At 43.8% G+C, this 19754-nt stretch overlaps 1 long non-coding RNA gene across 1 annotated transcript; it reads left to right on the top strand.

The window, feature by feature from the left end:
- The first annotated feature begins 603 nt into the window (after positions 1–603).
- On the top strand, positions 604–17422 carry LOC141139459 (uncharacterized). The gene is made up of 3 exons (XR_012243762.1): positions 604–844; positions 16472–16636; positions 16716–17422. It is a non-coding gene; the product is annotated as an uncharacterized lncRNA (long non-coding RNA).
- The last annotated feature ends 2332 nt before the right edge of the window (positions 17423–19754 follow it).

The raw sequence follows: 19754 nt of genomic DNA, 5'->3' as shown, positions 1-19754 counted from the left end.
TAGTTCCTGAACTAGATCACACTCTGTGGGTCCTAGGACAGTACAAAAATGTCCAGAATCCAGAGTCTCATATCCAGGGCTTTTTTTCTCCGAACATAGGTACAGGAACTCCATCATGACCCCCCCCCCCCCCTTACACACACCCTCCAAACCACCTCAAATAGTGGGTGTGGTCAAATTTCACTAACAGTGGGGGGGTCTGAACAGGGCCGTCAAATACTAGAACTGCATTATATATTGAGTGCAGAGTTCGGGGAGGGGGTTACACACAGACAGCAGAGTTTGGGGTGTGCTACATAAATAGTGCAGAGTTCAGGGGTGTGCTGCATACAAAGTGCAGGTTTCAGCCTTCTTCCATAGCTGCTTACCTCTGCATCCCCCATCCACATCTCACTTTCACCCCTCTTCAGTTCGGCACTGTGGGGAGACGTGTGGGAATCCCTCACGGTCCCCCCTCTTTATATGCTCTCATACATGGTAGGACTTTCAACATCTCGTCCACCAGAGGGAGCATCACCGTGCCGGCGGCATTCTTTGATCTCCACTGGACGTTCAACGACGCGGCGCGCACCGGAGGCTGCGGTCCCATGTGCGTGCGGTGCCGTGACGTCAGGTGATTACAACAGTGGAGACGGCAATGGCCGGAGCCTCGGCTCACAAGAACGCCGAGGGAGCCACACGATGACCGCCAGCGGCGGTGGGAACAGGGAGGGGGTGGAGTGTTTGGAACGACACCCGTCATCAATTAGCTTAGATACTACTTAAGCACCCTACTTCCTGGGGATCTCGATGGGATCCCAGGCTACCTCCCCACACATATACATTGGAAGGACTCAGACTAAATGTAAGTACAATATCCAGTATACTAGACTAACCTACGTATCAGTGCACACAATTCAAGTGCACTCTCGATAATTGTTAATTGAGCATTGAAGTTCTTTTAACCACTTGCCGACCGCCTCACGCCTATATACGTGAGCAGAATGGCACGGGCAGGCAAAATCACGTACCTGGTACGCGATTGCCTTCCTTCGCGATCGCTCCCAGCCAATGAGAAACATCCTCTGCCTCTGTATTGTACACAGAGGCAGAGGATGTGATGTCATCTCTCCTCGGCTCGGCAGTTTCCGTTCCGGCGCCGAGGAGAGAAGACATCTGAGTAAGTGTAAAACACTAACAAACACAGTAGAACATGCCAGGCACACTAAACACCCCCACCCCCCCCGATCGCCCCCCGATCCCCCCCCCCCAATCACCCCCCCCCCTGTCACAAACTGACACCAAGCAGCTTTTTTTCTTGTTTTGTTTTTTTTTCCTGATTACTGCATGGTGTCAGTTTGTGACAGTTAGAGTGTTAGGACAGTTACTGTTAGCCCCCTGTAGGTCTAGGGTACCCCCCTAACCCCCCCTAATAAAGTTTTAACCCCTTGATCACCCCCCGTCACCAGTGTCGCTAAGCGATCATTTTTCTGATCGCTGTATTAGTGTCGCTGGTGACGCTAGTTAGGGACGTAAATATTTAGGTTCGCCGTCAGCATTTTATAGCGACAGGGACCCCCATATACTATCTAATAAATGTTTTAACCCCTTGATTGCCCCCTAGTTAACCCTTTCACCACTGATCACCGTATAACCATTACGGGTGACGCTGGTTAGTTCGTTTACTTTTTATAGTGTCAGGGCACCCGCCGTTTATTACCGAATAAAGGTTTAGCCCCCTGATCGCCCGGCGGTGATATGCGTCGCCCCAGGCAGCGTCAGATTAGCGCCAGTACCGCTAACACCCACGCACGCAGCATACGCCTCCCTTAGTGGTATAGTATCTGAACGCATCAATATCTGATCCGATCAGATCTATACTAGCGTCCCCAGCAGTTTAGGGTTCCCAAAAACGCAGTGTTAGCGGGATCAGCCAAGATACCTGCTAGCACCTGCGTTTTGCCCCTCCGCCCGGCCCAGCCCAGCCCACCCAAGTGCAGTATCGATCGATCACTGTCACTTACAAAACACTAAACGCATAACTGCAGCGTTCGCAGAGTCAGGCCTGATCCCTGTGATCGCTAACAGTTTTTTTGATAGCGTTTTGGTGAACTGGCAAGCACCAGCCCCAGGCAGCATCAGGTTAGTGCCAGTAGCGCTAACACCCATGCACGCACCGTACACCTCCCTTAGTGGTATAGTATCTGATCGGATCAATATCTGATCCGATCAGATCTATATTAGCGTCCCCAGCAGTTTAGGGGTCCCAAAAACGCAGTGTTAGCGGGATCAGCCCAGATACCTGCTAGCACCTGCGTTTTGCCCCTCCGCCCGGCCCAGCCCAGCCCACCCAAGTGCAGTATCGTTCGATCACTGTCACTTACAAAGCACTAAACGCATAACTGCAGTGTTCGCAGAGTCAGGCCTGATCCCTGCGATCGCTAACAGTTTTTTTTGTAGCGTTTTGGTGAACTGGCAAGCACCAGCGGCCTAGTACACCTCGGTCGTAGTCAAACCAGCACTGCAGTAACACTTGGTGACATGGCGAGTCCCATAAGTGCAGTTCAAGCTGGTGAGGTGGCAAGCACAAGTAGTGTCCCGCTGCTACCAAAAAGACAAACACAGGCCCGTCGTGCCCATAGTGCCCTTCCTGCTGCATTCGCCAATCCTAATTGGGAACCCACCACTTCTGCAGCACCCGTACTTCCCCCATTCACATCCCCAACCAAATGCAGTCGGCTGCATGAGAGGCATTTTTAAGTCCTCCCGAGTACCCCTACCCAACGAACCCCCCCAAAAAAGATGTTGTGTCTACAGCAAGCGCGGATAAAAGCGTGACACCCGCTGTTATTGTCCCTCCTGTCCTGACAATCCTGGTCTTTGCATTGGTGAATGTTTTGAACGCTGCCATTCACTAGTTGAGTATTAGCGTAGGGTACAGCATTGCACAGACTAGGCACACTTTCACAGGGTCTCCCAAGATGCCATCGCATTTTGAGAGACCCGAACCTGGAACCGGTTACCGTTATAAAAGTTACAGTTACAAAAAAAAGTGTAAAAAAAAAAAAAACACCAAAAAAATATAAAATAAAAAAAAATAGTTGTCGTTTTATTGTTCTCTCTCTCTCTATTCTCTCTCTATTGTTCTGCTCTTTTTTACTGTATTCTATTCTGCAATGTTTTATTGTTATTATGTTTTATCATGTTTGCTTTTCAGGTATGCAATTTTTTATACTTTACTGTTTACTGTGCTTTATTGTTAACCATTTTTTTGTCTTCAGGTACGACATTCACGACTTTGAGTGGTTATACCAGAATGATGCCTGCAGGTTTAGGTATCATCTTGGTATCATTCTTTTCAGCCAGCGGTCGGCTTTCATGTAAAAGCAATCCTAGCGGCTAATTAGCCTCTAGACTGCTTCTACAAGCAGTGGGAGGGAATGCCCCCCCCCCACCGTCTTCCGTGTTTTTCTCTGGCTCTCCTGTCTCAACAGGGAACCTGAGAATGCAGCCGGTGATTCAGCCAGCTGACCATAGAGCTGATCAGAGACCAGAGTGGCTCCAAACATCTCTATGGCCTAAGAAACCGGAAGCTACGAGCATTTTATGATTTAGATTTCGCCGGATGTAAATAGCGCCATTGGGAAATTGGGGAAGCATTTTATCACACCGATCTTAGTGTGGTCAGATGCTTTGAGGACAGAGGAGAGATCTAGGGTCTAATAGACCCCAATTTTTTCAAAAAAGAGTACCTGTCACTACCTATTGCTATCATAGGGGATATTTACATTCCCTGAGATAACAATAAAAATGATTTTAAAAAAAATGAAAGGAACAGTTTAAAAATAAGATGAAAAAGCAAAAAAATAATAAAGAAAAAAAAAAAAAAAAGCACTCCTGTCCCCCCTGCTCTCGCGCTAAGGCGAACGCAAGCATCAGTCTGGCGTCAAATGTAAACAGCAATTGCACCATGCATGTGAGGTATCACCACGAAGGTCAGATCAAGGGCAGTAATTTTAGCAGTAGACCTCCTCTGTAAAGCTAAAGTGGTAACCTGTAAAGGCTTTTAAAAATGTATCAATTTTGTTGCCACTGCACGTTTGTGCGCAATTTTAAAGCATGTCATGTTTGGTATCCATGTACTCGGCCTAAGATCATCTTTTTTATTTCATCAAACATTTGGGCAATATAGTGTGTTTTAGTGCATTAAAATTTTAAAAAGTGTGTTTTTTCCACAAAAAATGCGTTTGAAAAATCGCTGCGCAAATACTGTGTGAAAAAAAAAAATGAAACACCCACCATTTTAATCTGTAGGGCATTTGCTTTAAAAAAATATATAATGTTTGGGGGTTCAAAGTAATTTTCTTGCAAAAAAAAATAATTATTTAATGTAATCAAAAAGTGTCAGAAAGGGCTTTGTCTTCAAATGGTTAGAAGAGTGGGTGATGTGTGACATAAGCTTCTAAATGTTGTGCATAAAATGCCAAGACAGTTCAAAACCCCCCTAAATGACCCAATTTTGGAAAGTAGACACCCCAAGCTATTTGCTGAGAGGCATGTCGAGTCCATGGAATATTTTATATTGTGACACAAGTTGCGGGAAAGAGACAAATTTTTTTTTTTTTTTTTTGCACAAAGTTGTTACTAAATGATATATTGCTCAAACATGCCATGGGAATATGTGAAATTACACCCCAAAATAAATTCTGTTGCTTCTCCTGAGTATGGGGATACCACATGTGTGGGACTTTTTGGGAGCCTAGCCGCGCACGGGACCGTGAAAACCAAGCACCGCCTTCAGGCTTTCTAAGGGCGTAAATTTTTGATTTCACTCTTCACTGCCTATCACAGTTTCGGAGGCCATGGAATGCCCAGGTGGCACAAAACCCCCCCAAATGACCCCATTTTGGAAAGTAGACACCCCAAGCTATTTGCTGAGAGGTATAGTGAGTATTTTGCAGACCTCACTTTTTGTCACAAAGTTTTGAAAATTGAAAAAAGAAAAAAAAAATTTTTTTTACTGGTCCTTCTTCATTTTCAAAAACGAATGAGAGCTGCAAAATACTCACCATGCCTCTCAGCAAATAGCTTAGGGTGTCTACTTTCCAAAATGGGGTCATTTGGGGGGTTTTTGTGCCATCTTGGCATTTTATGGCCTTCAAAACTGTGATAGGTAGTGAGGAGTGAAATCAAAAATTTATGCCCTTAGAAATCCTGAAGGCGGTGCTTGGTTTTCAGGGCCCCGTACGCGGCTAGGCTCCCAAAAAGTCCCACACATGTGGTATCCCCGTACTCAGGAGAAGCGGCTGAATGTATTTTGTGGTGCAATTCCACATATGCCCATGGCCTGTGTGAGCAATATATCATTTAGTGACAACTTTTTGTAAATTTTTTTTTTTTGTCATTATTCAATCACTTGGGACAAAAAAATAAATATTCAATGGGCTCAACATGCCTCTCAGCAATTTCCTTGGGGTGTCTACTTTCCAAAATGGGGTCATTTGGGGGGGTTTTGTACTGCCCTGCCATTTTAGCACCTCAAGAAATGACATAGGCAGTCATAAACTAAAAGCTGTGTAAATTCCAGAAAATGTACCCTAGTTTGTAGACGCTATAACTTTTGCGCAAACCAATAAATATACGCTTATTGACATTTTTTTTTACCAAAGACATGTGGCCGAATACATTTTGGCCTAAATGTATGACTAAAATTGAGTTTATTGGATTTTTTTTATAACAAAAAGAAGAAAATATCATTTTTTTTCAAAATTTTCGGTCTTTTTCCGTTTATAGCGCAAAAAATAAAAATGGCAGAGGTGATCAAATACCATCAAAAGAAAGCTCTATTTGTGGGAAGAAAAGGACGCAAATTTTGTTTGGGTACAGCATTGCATGACCGCGCAATTAGCAGTTAAAGCGACGCAGTGCCGAATTGTAAAAAGTACTCTGGTCAGGAAGGGGGTAAAACCTTCCAGGGCTGAAGTGGTTAATCACTCCTTTACTTTATTATATACCCATTAAGAGGTTATCCTAGTTGGACCACACATTAGGCAACATCACACTGATTCAAAAATTATTTAAAAATGATTCATTAACTTTAATTCACTCACAGGACACATCATAATTTGCTCACATAGTCTTATTCATTTTTTCACAGTTCATGTTTTTTTGCCTTTCTTGTTTTTTTGTTTTTGTTTTTGTTTTGTCTTTTGGCCTGGTTTGTGTTGTTTATTTGTTTTTCACACACACATCCTCACACATTCACATATCACTTTTCCACACACAGGCTTTTCATACCCATACACACACATTCACTGTTTACTTCTATACAGATGCACCTACCCATCTCACTTTCATGGTTTATGATTTATGAACCATCACACCCTAACACGTTATTTGTTAAGACTACGCTATTTATTTCACTCATGATATTTTTGTTGGCATGAGATTGCCACAATAATTAGGATACATTAGCAACAACACATTGCATCTCAATAGAACTGTATTCTTTTAATATAATATATATTTAATTAAGAACCAACACATTTGGATATATAGGTGGAGATGAACCTATTGGGGATTATGATTACCGTATATACTCGAGTATAAGTTGTTCCAAGTATAAGTCGAGGCCCTAATTTACCACAAAAAAATGGGAAAAACTTAGTGACCCGAGTATAAGACGAGGTTGAGAAATGCACAGCTACTGTAAGTGGAAAAGAGGGTCAACAATGCCCATTTGCAGGCTCACTGTGCCCATTTGCATGCCTCACTGTGCCCATTTGCAGCCATAGGTCCCCCAAACTTCAAACTCGGTAGTTAAGGGTTCCTAGATGCCCCCTAGCTGCAGCCAAAATTTGGGGTCTCTGAACCCAAATGGTCCAGAAATGACATTGCTGCAGATGGACACAGTTGACCGACTTTGGGGCCCCATATATCGGGGCCACTTAGTGCTAGGAACCCCAAATTTGGTGTGCAAACTCCTAGCACCTAGTGGCCCTGAGATACGTGGCCCCAAAGTTGGTTCAGAAAATGTCAAGCACTTTTCTGCAGCAGAGAATTACATTTTCCGAACCGATTTTGGGGCCCCGTATCTCGGGGCCACTTAGTGCTAGGAACCCCAGTTCCACTGGGTTTGCACACCAAATTTGGGGTTCCTAGCACAAAGTGGCCCTGAGATATGGGGCCCAAAGTCGGTTCAGAAAATGAAATTTTTTGCTGCAGAAAAGTGCTTGACTGGAGTATAAGTCGAGGGGGGCACTTTCAGCACAAAAAAATGTGCTGAAAAACTCGACTTATACTCGAGTATATACGGTACTATTGAATAAATATAAATACTCAACCATTTATTGGAAAATATTCCAGGTGCCTTCCATCCCCTCCCCCTCCATTGTTTCAATTACGTGTGACTCCTTGCAAGCCTCCTGGTGTTGGCACCCGTCGGGAGGGGTGGGAATTGACCAATGAGGACCACTGAATTAGTGTTTCTACTTAGGAATCTCTGGATATGTGGCACTTTTTTGGAATCCAGTTTTTAAGTGGTAACTATACTAACAGACCATTTTTATACATAGATGCCAGTGCGCTATAAAGTGTTGGAATAATAAAATCTTTTCTTTGATGTGTTTCACTAGAATACAAATCCCTGAAGAAGATCGCATCATTGGTCGAAACGTGTCGGGGTATTCATGTGGATATCAATTCATTTGTAATATCTGAAATGTACTTGTAGGGCTGGTAGATTTGCAATCTACCGCACGTTAGGTAAATTTAGTAATTTGTTCGTTAGGAAGGTTAAGTTTGCCTCTGTTCCAGCTTGGCTGACATTGTGTGTGTTTCCATGCTGACCGGTGGGTGTCGCTGTTGTCACTGGTTAGTGTTGGAAAGGCAACGTGTTGAAGCGTATGGATGCTCTTCTGTCCCAGAGACAACTCGGTGAAGTTGCATTCTACAATATCTGAATTCTACCCGAACATTTGTTTAAAGAACCCTAAAGGAAGATGTTTGAGTTTCTTCTGCAGTTTCCCTTTCGTCTCTTTCCTGCTATTTCCTAAGTCAAGTGTTTAATAAAGCATTGAAAACGTACTCCAGTTTTGGTGCGTGTATCGTCCAGAGGTAAACCCAACGGAACCCTAGACCCGTTGCCGGTGAAACAGAGGGAAGCAGAGTGAAGGTAACAGACCCGCTTAAACCAGCAGCTCCACCCTGAGTTATTGCTACATGTGGAGGCGTCGTCCGGGATTTGTTGACCATCAATACTCGCAACCCAGTGGAGTGTTTTACCGGGAGTTTACGGAGATAGCTGGACTTAAAAAAAGAAAAGAAGATAATCTTTCAGGAAAAGGAAAGGTAAAACTGCAGGACTTTATTTCTGAGTGCGTAGAGGGCGGGCGCCAGTAAAGGCCCGAGAGCTATGTGACTAGAAGAACAAGTGGGAGGAGTTACCCTACTTGCTACCGCGCGGGACGCGGGTATGTGTTTGGCGCCAGAGGAAAAGAGAAGCCTCGTGATCGTGCTAAGAAGATTAGAGTGTGGCCATGTCTTTTCCGGCGATGCAGCCAGTTGTGGGACCGAGAGTGTTCCCTACAAGCACCGTGATGAATACTGTGCTATCTGGAACTCTGCTTACGGATACTGGAGTTCGGTTGAAACCACAGGGGAGGTTTGTCCTGTACACCTGTACTTGTTTGTGGTGGAGCAGCTTACCATGTCGCCCCGTGCTTATTGGATGAATTGGGCAAAGGTATCGCCACAGTAGAAGCTGCTATTGCTACAGAGAGAGAGCGACAGGCCGCTACTTTGCCTGTTTTCACTGACAATGTTCCAGAAGGAGACACTGCTGCTGTTGTCTCATCAGGGGACATTACTTTGGTTTCTGCGTCCACTACGCCTACTCCTGTTGTGCCTACTCAAAGGAAGGTGGGCTATGTAAAGGTTTCCCGCGGCCGTGGTCGAGGCCTACCCCAGAGGTTACCTGAACCGGAGCTACCAGAGTCCACGTCAGAAACGGGTAAGCCACTGTTGGGGAATGTGTCCGGGACTGTAAATAAATATTTGCCAGCGGAAGAGTTGGGAGATTCAGAAATAGAATCCGTGTCGGATCTTTCCGGTGATGATGACCTATTTGAGACTATGTCACAAGAGTTATTGTGGTCACAAAGTGAGGATGTTGCTTCCACTATGACTTTCCCTGAATGGACAGCCCTGAGTTCTGGGAAGACATCACCCTGTGTGGAGCCACACAGTACTATTGATGGGACTTTGCCAAAACTTGTTAGTTCACTACAGACACCGGCTGGGTCTATGGTGAGCAAATCATTGGATTCCTATATACCGCCTGGTATGGGGAGAGACAGATCTTTGCCAAAACTTTCCCGCTTACAGAAGAAATTGAACAAGCGTGTGGCGGCGGAGTATGGTTTGGAGTTCCCCTATGTGCCCCGGGATATCATGCAGGAGATTGAAGCTAATCGGGAACTTTGGTACAGTGAAGCTGTTTGGGACCATTTGTCTGTACCTAAGCCCTTCAGAAAGATTGGATGTTCTGTTAAGATGAATGAAAGTTTTAACGGATGCTTTGAACATTGGAATTTCGGTCGGCACATCTATGCTGACAAAGTGGTAATTTGCAGGACGGGAAAGGACAATGTTGTGTATTTTATTACCACAGTGGATAAAGAGGGAAAGACACTGACTTTGCCAGATCCCCGGTTTTACTGGTAACTATGGACAAAAGGACTTTGAAGTTATTTAGCTAGTTAGCGTCAGGGTAAAGAGATCTGCGTGGTCAAGATCTACATATTCTGTTCAGTGTTTAAATCCAAGGACTTCCGTTTGCTAGCTGGATTTTGTTTCATAAAAAAAAAAAAGGGAGAAGAAGAATTTTATATAGGGATTGACTCCTAAAGAATATTTTTTTTTTATATAGGTTATAGGAAGAGAGTTTCATTTTTAAATGAGGCTTTGCTCCTAATGTTGTGTAGGATGTATATATGTGTGTTTAACTATGTTTTCTTTTCAGGGATCATCGGATCATATATTAAGCTGGGAGGCTTTTCAGCTAGTTAGATAGTGAGGTTGTGTACAATCATACTGTGGTTTTGTTTGCGGATGTAAACATAATGTTTTATAGATATAAGTCTTATAGTGTCTTTCACTGTCCTTTTCTCTCTCTCTGTCTATCCAAAGTTATAAGAAACTCAAATGCTACTCTCAGGCTTGGGAGTTATTGTCACTGTTTTTTTGGACAGACGTTGGGGACAACGTCTATTGTAGTGGGGGGAGTATGTAGCTCTGGTAGATTTGCAATCTACCGCACGTTAGGAAAATTTAGTAACTTGTTCGTTAGGAAGGTTAGGTTTGCCTCTGTTCCAGCTTGGCTGACGTTGTGTGTGTTTCCATGCTGACCGGTGGGTGTCGCTGTTATCACTGCTTAGTGTTGGAAAGGCAACGTGTTGAAGCGTATGGATGCTCTTCTGTCCCGGAGACAACTTGGTGGAGGTGGTCCTCCAAGTTGCATTCTGGGCGAGGTTATTTATGGGACAGACGCCATATTTTGGGGTTTGTTTTTCAGCCACCTGCTGGCCCTCCTGGCCGACAGGTATGCGTTAAGGAGCTACCTCGTGGTCCTCCATTCTGGAGGCCCACGATACTACGGCGCAGACATGGGTCCAGAGGCTTGTCTGGGGCCTACCACCACGGCCGAGGAATGGTCCTGAGCTGTTGGTCCTGTGTGACGAAGCTGGACAACCGAGGAGATCCCAGGGGAGGACCTATCTTGGAGGGATCGCGCAGCGTGCTGGTCTATAGAGGGGCCTGGTGACTCGGTTGGAGGACGCATCCGAAATTAACTATACAGCATAGTGTTGCCGGGTTGGCTTAAAGGTTCAGGCACTGTGACTGACATTCATTACAGAAAATCTGATACATCCTGTGGCAGAGGATCGTACGGATTTTGTTCCCAAGCAAATCTGTGGCAGAGACTTTGATTCGTGCTGCGTGCTGGCTGCTAGGCTGGTGAGAGAGGCCTATCCAGACGAGCAAGGAGTGTGTCCCATGAGGGGAGCGCATTCCATACAATATCTGAATTCTACCCGAACATTTGTTTAAAGAACCCTAAAGGAAGATGTTTGAGTTTCTTCTGCAGTTTCCCTTTCGTCTCTTTCCTGCTATTTCCTAAGTCAAGTGTTTAATAAAGCATTGAAAACGTACTCCAGTTTTGGTGCGTGTATCGTCCAGAGGTAAACCCAACGGAACCCTAGACCCGGTGCCGGTGAAACAGAGGGAAGCAGAGTGAAGGTAACAGACCCGCTTAAACCAGCAGCTCCACCCTGAGTTATTGCTACATGTGGAGGCGTCGTCCGGGATTTGTTGACCATCAATACTCGCAACCCAGTGGAGTGTTTTACCGGGAGTTTACGGAGATAGCTGGACTTAAAAAAAGAAAAGAAGATAATCTTTCAGGAAAAGGAAAGGTAAAACTGCAGGACTTTATTTCTGAGTGCGTAGAGGGCGGGCGCCAGTAAAGGCCCGAGAGCTATGTGACTAGAAGAACAAGTGGGAGGAGTTACCCTACTTGCTACCGCGCGGGACGCGGGTATGTGTTTGGCGCCAGAGGAAAAGAGAAGCCTCGTGATCGTGCTAAGAAGATTAGAGTGTGGCCATGTCTTTTCCGGCGATGCAGCCAGTTGTGGGACCGAGAGTGTTCCCTACAAGCACCGTGATGAATACTGTGCTATGTGGAACTCTGCTTACGGATACTGGAGTTCGGTTGAAACCACAGGGGAGGTTTGTCCTGTATACCTCAGGGGATGCTGAGGGATTGGGCATGATCTGCCATCGATGCGAGGGATTGGCCGTGCATCTTCGTCCATTTGGCCAATGTCCGCAATGTGAAGAGTACTTGTTTGTGGTGGAGCAGCTTACCATGTCGCCCCGTGCTTATTGGATGAATTGGGCAACAGGTATCGCCACAGTAGAAGCTGCTATTGCTACAGAGAGAGAGCGACAGGCCGCTACTTTGCCTGTTTTCACTGACAATGTTCCAGAAGGAGACACTGCTGCTTTTGTCTCATCAGGGGACATTACTTTGGTTTCTGCGTCCACTACGCCTACTCCTGTTGTGCCTACTCAAAGGAAGGTGGGCTATGTAAAGGTTTTCCGCGGCCGTGGTCGAGGCCTACCCCAGAGGTTACCTGAACCGGAGCTACCAGAGTCCACGCCAGAAACGGGTAAGCCACTGTTGGGGAATGTGTCCGGGACTGTAAATAAATATTTGCCAGCGGAAGAGTTGGGAGATTCGGAAATAGAATCCGTGTCGGATCTTTCCGGTGATGATGACCTATTTGAGACTATGTCACAAGAGTTATTGTGGTCACAAAGTGAGGATGTTGCTTCCACTATGACTTTCCCTGAATGGACAGCCCTGAGTTCTGGGAAGACATCACCCTGTGTGGAGCCACACAGTACTATTGATGGGACTTTGCCAAAACTTGTTAGTTCACTACAGACACCGGCTGGGTCTATGGTGAGCAAATCATTGAATTCCTATATACCGCCTGGTATGGGGAGAGACAGATCTTTGCCAAAACTTTCGCGCTTACAGAGGAAATTGAACAAGCGTGTGGCGGCGGAGTATGGTTTGGAGTTCCCCTATGTGCCCCGGGATATCATGCAGGAGATTGAAGCTAATCGGGAACTTTGGTACAGTGAAGCTGTTTGGGACCATTTGTCTGTACCTAAGCCCTTCAGAAAGATTGGATGTTCTGTTAAGATGAATGAAAGTTTTAACGGATGCTTTGAACATTGGAATTTCGGTCGGCACATCTATGCTGACAAAGTGGTAATTTGCAGGACGGGAAAGGACAATGTTGTGTATTTTATTACCACAGTGGATAAAGAGGGAAAGACACTGACTTTGCCAGATCCCGGGTTTTACTGGTAACTATGGACAAAAGGACTTTGAAGTTATTTAGCTAGTTAGCGTCAGGGTAAAGAGATCTGCGTGGTCAAGATCTACATATTCTGTTCAGTGTTTAAATCCAAGGACTTCCGTTTGCTAGCTGGATTTTGTTTCATAAAAAAAAAAAGGGAGAAGAAGAATTTTATATAGGGATTGACTCCTAAAGAATATTTTTTTTTGATATAGGTTATAGGAAGAGAGTTTCATTTTTAAATGAGGCTTTGCTCCTAATGTTGTGTAGGATGTATATATGTGTGTTTAACTATGTTTTCTTTTCAGGGATCATCGGATCATATATTAAGCTGGGAGGCTTTTCAGCTAGTTAGATTATGAGGTTGTGTACAATCATACTGTGGTTTTGTTTGCGGATGTAAACATAATGTTTTTTAGATATAAGTCTTATAGTGTCTTTCACTGTCCTTTTCTCTCTCTCTGTCTATCCAAAGTTATAAGAAACTCAAATGCTACTCTCAGGCTTGGGAGTTATTGTCACTGTTTTTTTGGACAGACGTTGGGGACAACGTCTATTGTAGTGGGGGGAGTATGTAGCTCTGGTAGATTTGCAATCTACCGCACGTTAGGAAAATTTAGTAACTTGTTCGTTAGGAAGGTTAGGTTTGCCTCTGTTCCAGCTTGGCTGACGTTGTGTGTGTTTCCATGCTGACCGGTGGGTGTCGCTGTTATCACTGCTTAGTCTTGGAAAGGCAACGTGTTGAAGCGTATAGATGCTCTTCTGTCCCGGAGACAACTCGGTGGAGGTGGTCCTCCGAGTTGCATTCTGGGCGAGGGTATTTATGGGACAGACGCCATATTTTGGGGTTCGTTTTTCAGCCACCTGCTGGCCCTCCTGGCCGACAGGTATGCGTTAAGGAGCTACCTCGTGGTCCTCCATTCTGGAGGCCCACGATACTACGGCGCAGACATGGGTCCAGAGGCTTGTCTGGGGCCTACCACCACGGCCGAGGAATGGTCCTGAGCTGTTGGTCCTGTGTGACGAAGCTGGACAACCGAGGAGATCCCAGTGGAGGACCTATCTTGGAGGGATCACGCAGCGTGCTGGTCTATAGAGGGGCCTGGTGACTCGGTTGGAGGACGCATCCGAAATTAACTATACAGCATAGTGTTGCCGGGTTGGCTTAAAGGTTCAGGCACTGTGACTGACATTCATTACAGAAAATCTGATACATCCTGTGGCAGAGGATCGTACGGATTTTGTTCCCAAGCAAATCTGTGGCAGAGACTTTGATTCGTGCTGCGTGCTGGCTGCTAGGCTGGTGAGAGAGGCCTATCCAGACGAGCAAGGAGTGTGTCCCATGAGGGGAGCGCATTCCATACAATATCTGAATTCTACCCGAACATTTGTTAAAAGAACCCTAAAGGAAGATGTTTGAGTTTCTTCTGCAGTTTCCCTTTCGTCTCTTTCCTGCTATTTCCTAAGTCAAGTGTTTAATAAAGCATTGAAAACGTACTCCAGTGTTGGTGCGTGTATCGTCCAGAGGTAAACTCAACGGAACCCTAGACCCGGTGCCGGTGAAACAGAGGGAAGCAGAGTGAAGGTAACAGACCCGCTTAAACCAGCAGCTCCACCCTGAGTTATTGCTACATACTGTATTTTCTATACCTAGATATAACACTCTTTGAGACATGCCTGTAACCAGAGTACATATTCTTCTGCATAATTGATGATTAGTCTGTATGTTACTGTTTGTATTAATAAATGATTTTAATATACTCTTATTATATGATCCATACACTATTATGCCACTTAAAAGCCCCCCTGGGGAACTTTCCAATCCTCTCTTCAGTTCTTACCTCTGCATGCAACCCCCCTTGACTGCCCCCATCTTCTCCCCATCTCCACCATCTTCTACGTGTCTTATTTATGTTGCTGTATTAAGCTGAAGCACCCAGTCGGCTCTAGTACCTCCCCACATACTGTAGTTGGCTCCTCCTCTCTCACTTGTGGGGAGATCATCCAGTGGTGATATTAGTATTTGTACTGCACCCCAGGCACCTGCATCTCCCTTGTCCCCATCCCACTTAGTGGGAGGCACTCAGGAGATCTGATCTGTGGGAGCTGTTGGGGAACAAGCTATCACTTGTAAGCATAGAAGCTGGACTTTTGTGTTTTCAGGTAATAGTGGTGAGCAGAGGGCCTGAGTCAGAGGTGGTGGAACTGAGTTCCACCAAGTTCCAGCTGAAAAAAAGCCCTGCCAAAAAGCTTAAAAATAGATTTTTTGGCTGGAGCTACACTTAAAAAATGTACCTGTTCCAAATTACAAACAGATTCAACTTAAGAGCAAACCTACAGTCCCTATCTTGTTTGTAACCCGGGGACCACCTGTATACTTCTGTTTAGAGTATATAGGGCCTGGGGGCCCCACGCCTTTTCTTTTTTTTTATTTGGGTGCGGGGTTCCCCTTAATATCCATACAACACCCAAAGGGCCTGGTAATGGACTGGGGGGTTACCCATGCCATTTTTCTCAATTATTTTCATCCATATTGCCGGGACCCGACATTACATTACAGCCGCAAGCAGTTTTAAATTACTTTTATTCCTTTAGAAATGCCATTTTGTGCAGGGACTGTTCTAAACACGGGAAACACGCGCCACTTTACAGGCATACTATAGACACCCCCAGGTACGATATTTAAAGGAATATTTCACTTTTATTTTCTCACTTTAAGCATTATTAAAATCACTGCTCCCGGAAAAACGGCCATTTTTAAAACTTTCTTTTGAATTGATACATGTCCCCTGGGGCAGGACCCGGGTCCCCAAATGCTTTTTAGGACAATAACTTGCATATTAGCCTTTAAAATTCACACTTTTGATTTCTCATGTTCGAGTTCCATAGATTTTAACGGTCTTCGCATGTTCTGAATGCGAACCGAACTGGGGGGTGTTCGGCTCATCCCTATTGATTAGCACCTGGAACCCACCTGAAGCTGGCCCCACCAGTTATTAAAGAATGAGAAGCACTGAATTCATCTTACTTCATCTTTATCTAGAGAGTGAGCTTTTGTAAGGCTGGATGATTGTTTAAAGGTGTTGTCCTAAAGAAAGGAACGACACATACAGGAGAGGTACAGCAGCTGCACACCCCGAAAAATCTCACTTCGTACTCTGTAGGTTCCAGCACCCTTCACCTCTCACACCACCACTCACGCCTCACATATTTTTGTCCCCTTGTTTATTTCACTTTGCACTCACTCCATTCCTCTTCCCCATCTATCCTCACATAACACATCCACTCATCTCATACCCTTCACATCACATTTTTTTTCCCCTTTCACACAACACCATACTATTGTGAGAACAACACATCTACACTTTATCCAATTAATACAAACTAATTACTATAACAATATATGACCATCTTAATACCCAACAAACATATGGAATCTGTTTGGCATTTGGTGTTCCAGATATTAATGAACAATTGGAATCCATCTGACATTTTGTAATAAGTTAGGACTTTTTGGAATCCCCTCTTGATGCACTGATTTAATTGGGAATTTGCTGCAGGTGTTGGCCTCCCTTACCCTCTGAGGGTTTCCTCAGCGTGACTGCTTGCAAGTCGCATCGGTTGATCCTACCCGCCTTTGGGACACGAATGGGGTATGGACCCTCGGGACTCATCCAACGGTTTCAAATTTCTGGTCAGGAGTTCTCTCTTTTCACCTTTCAGTGGTAACTATACCTTGAAAATATATAAATGAATACATGTTGGATTATCTCCTTTTGAGATACTAAATATATTTCTTTATAGCAAACCTACCCCCTGTAGAAGACCACATGGGTCAAAAACGCTTCGGGGCATCGCCACAACAGACCAATGATATGTGATGCTGTAACTTTGTGTTTGCTTTCTGTAAATGTGAAATGTGTTTGTTATCCCCTAACCAGATAACATATACTGTATGTCACGGCAACTTACTATTGACCCTATGTGTTTCCAATAAAATACTTTTATATAATCCATTTCTGAATTGTCTGCATTGCTGTTTTAAAGCCCCCTGGGGAAACCTTCCTATGCTACACTAAAGGTGTTGTCCTATTCCTTTCCATTCCTGGTTGGGGACATGTCTCCGATCTCTACGTAAACCTACCTGTCTATAGGTTTGGGTGAAGACAGGGAAGAACACTAGGAAGGACACTGTCTTTTAAAAGGTAGGCTAGTAACTCCATGATGGGAATCTATTACTTCAGTGTTGGAGTGTCGCCAAAACAGCAATATAATGGTAAAAAAAAAATGAAAGTAACAAACAAAAATAAATACCATGGAAGAAAAAATAATAAAGGAAGGATTGGTAAGTAATCTCAGTTGGTTGGGGAACAGAAAAGGCATTAAGAAATGGTAACTGAAGAAAAAGCCAAGCTCATCCTCATGAATCCTCCAGCTTTCTTGTTCTATATGGAATTCCTAAGGTCCATAAAGGCTTCTCAGCGTTAAAATATCAGCCTATAGTATCCGGTTCACGCAGTTTAGTTTTTCTTCCCAAATCATATGATATGGAATTTCCGTATGACTTTGCCATAAACAGAATGGGCATTAGTTCCCTGTACTCTGTCCTAACCAGTATTGCTGCTGTTAAACATTTCTTAACTAAACAGTTCTCTTTGATTCTCATGGAAATCATCTTACAGGGTTTAGAGCTCATTGTTGAAAACAACTACGGTATTTTAGATTTGAAGATTCCATCTACAAGAAACTCTGCAGCACTGCGAAGGAAATCTCTGTGGCACCTTCTTTTGCCAATTTTTTTGTGAGATTCGTTGAGGAGAAGCAAACTTTTCTTTCACCTATGTACCAATGCCATGTATGGTACTTACCTGGCATCACTGCAAAGATAACATTTTTATTGTATGGAAAGGTACTTCCACTGATTGTGATATGTACAGTGTATAATGATTTTATGAAATCCATTCACTCTAGCATTGAATTTAATCCTAGTTAGCCCTAATTAACCACTTAAGGACCAGTTAAGGACCTCCCTATAGCAGATTTACTGCACAGAATCAGGTATATATACCTGATTCTGCACTTTACCGCCTAGGAGGTGCACGTGTGGGCCGCTTCTGCTGTGATTACTCACAACAAAAGCCGATCTGCGGGTGCCGGGCACTGGATGTCCCCCGGCACCCTCCAATCATCGGGCAGAGACACAGAATGGAGCTATGCCTATATAAACAAGGCAGATCTCCGTTCTGACAGGGGGGAAGGGATGGATTTTGTGTACCTGCACAGCAGGGAATAATATCCATCACTTCCCTGAGTAAAAGCAGCACACATAGTAGAGTAAAATTCTGGCTGGGCACACAGGTAACCCTTTGATTGCCCTAGATGTTTAACCCCTTCCCAGCCAGTGTCATTAGTACAGTGACAATTCATATTTTCAGCACTGATCACTGTATTAGTGTCACTGGTTCCCACAAGGTGCCAAAAGTGTCAATTGGTGTCCGACCTCCTGCCGCAATATCGCAGTCCTGCTATAAGTTGCTGATTGCCGCCATTACTAAATGGCAAAAAATGAAAAAACATAGTGGTGATATCAAATACACCAAAAGAAAGCTCTATTTGTGGTAAAAAGATTTCACAAATGTTACTTGGGTACAGTGTTTCATGACCCCGTAATTGTCAGTTAACATAAAGCAATACCGTAAAAAAAAAAAAATGGCCTGGTCATGAAGGGGGGTAAATCTTCAAGAGTTCAAGTGGTTAACACCCCTTCTCACCTTAGCTATTATTTTTCTATTTTTTTTTAAATCTCTTTTTTTCCAACATATTTTTCTTTATTTGTACTAATTTTGCTTGTTCTTTTTTTAAGGGCACTTTAACAAAATGTGCAAAATAAAAAAAAACTTTATTTAATTTGCAAATAACTTTGTGGTACTTTATACTGGAGGACTAATTTTAATATTATGAATGGGTTAAATTATAGACTAAAATGGCTACTTTTTACATATATATATATATATATATATATATATATATATATATATATATATATATATATATATATATTTTTTTTTTTTAAATAGATCCCCTCTTTGGTACTTCCAAAGAATAAGGAGGTTAAACAAGCTCACAGCTGCAGTAGTTTGTTTTTAATCAGTGGGCTTAGCTCCTTACTGTAAAAGTGATCCGGGGGGCTATTGAGCCACCAGATCACTTTTACGTGGATTGCAGCTGCCAGCACCCTCCCCAGTGGTCCTTAGGCTTGTCTGCTCCTCCCAGGAACCCTAAACCACAACAAATGACAATATAATGTACAATGGGAAGGGATCATGAAACATCTCTGATCTCCTCTGCAGAAGTTTGAAATGGAAGCACTTAGCTCTTAGCACTTCCAGTTCAGAAGTATCAGAATCCCTGGTAGAAATCTGGGTAAAGAGCAAACCAAGTACAGTGCTGTGCTTGGTCAGCTGTATCAGAGGGAAGGGAAGACATTAGGTGTTCTAAGAGACCCCAAATGTCTTCATAAAGTATAAAAGTAGTAAAGTGTTTGCATCCACTAAAATTTATTTTGGTATATTTTGTATTGAAAATATAGGTTTGATCAACGGTTGCCTAAATATTGTGCAACATAAAACTACCATCTTTTTATTCTACAGGGCCTCTGCTTTCAGGAAATATATACGTTTTCTGTTTTTTTTTTTTTAAACACTTTTCGAATTAAAAAAATACAGATTTAACACTTGTACAAAAAAAAAAAAAATAGCTTCAGAGAGGAAGTTGTTAAACTAACAATGTTCAACATAGAAAAACGCGTGTTTCCTACTTTGTTTTTATATTTCTGTCTAGAGA

Source organism: Aquarana catesbeiana, linkage group LG04 (assembly GCF_042186555.1).
Source record: "Aquarana catesbeiana isolate 2022-GZ linkage group LG04, ASM4218655v1, whole genome shotgun sequence".
NCBI lineage: Eukaryota > Metazoa > Chordata > Amphibia > Anura > Ranidae > Aquarana > Aquarana catesbeiana.
Note: the sequence above shows the minus strand (reverse complement) of the source record. Positions and strands in the feature narration are given on the sequence as shown.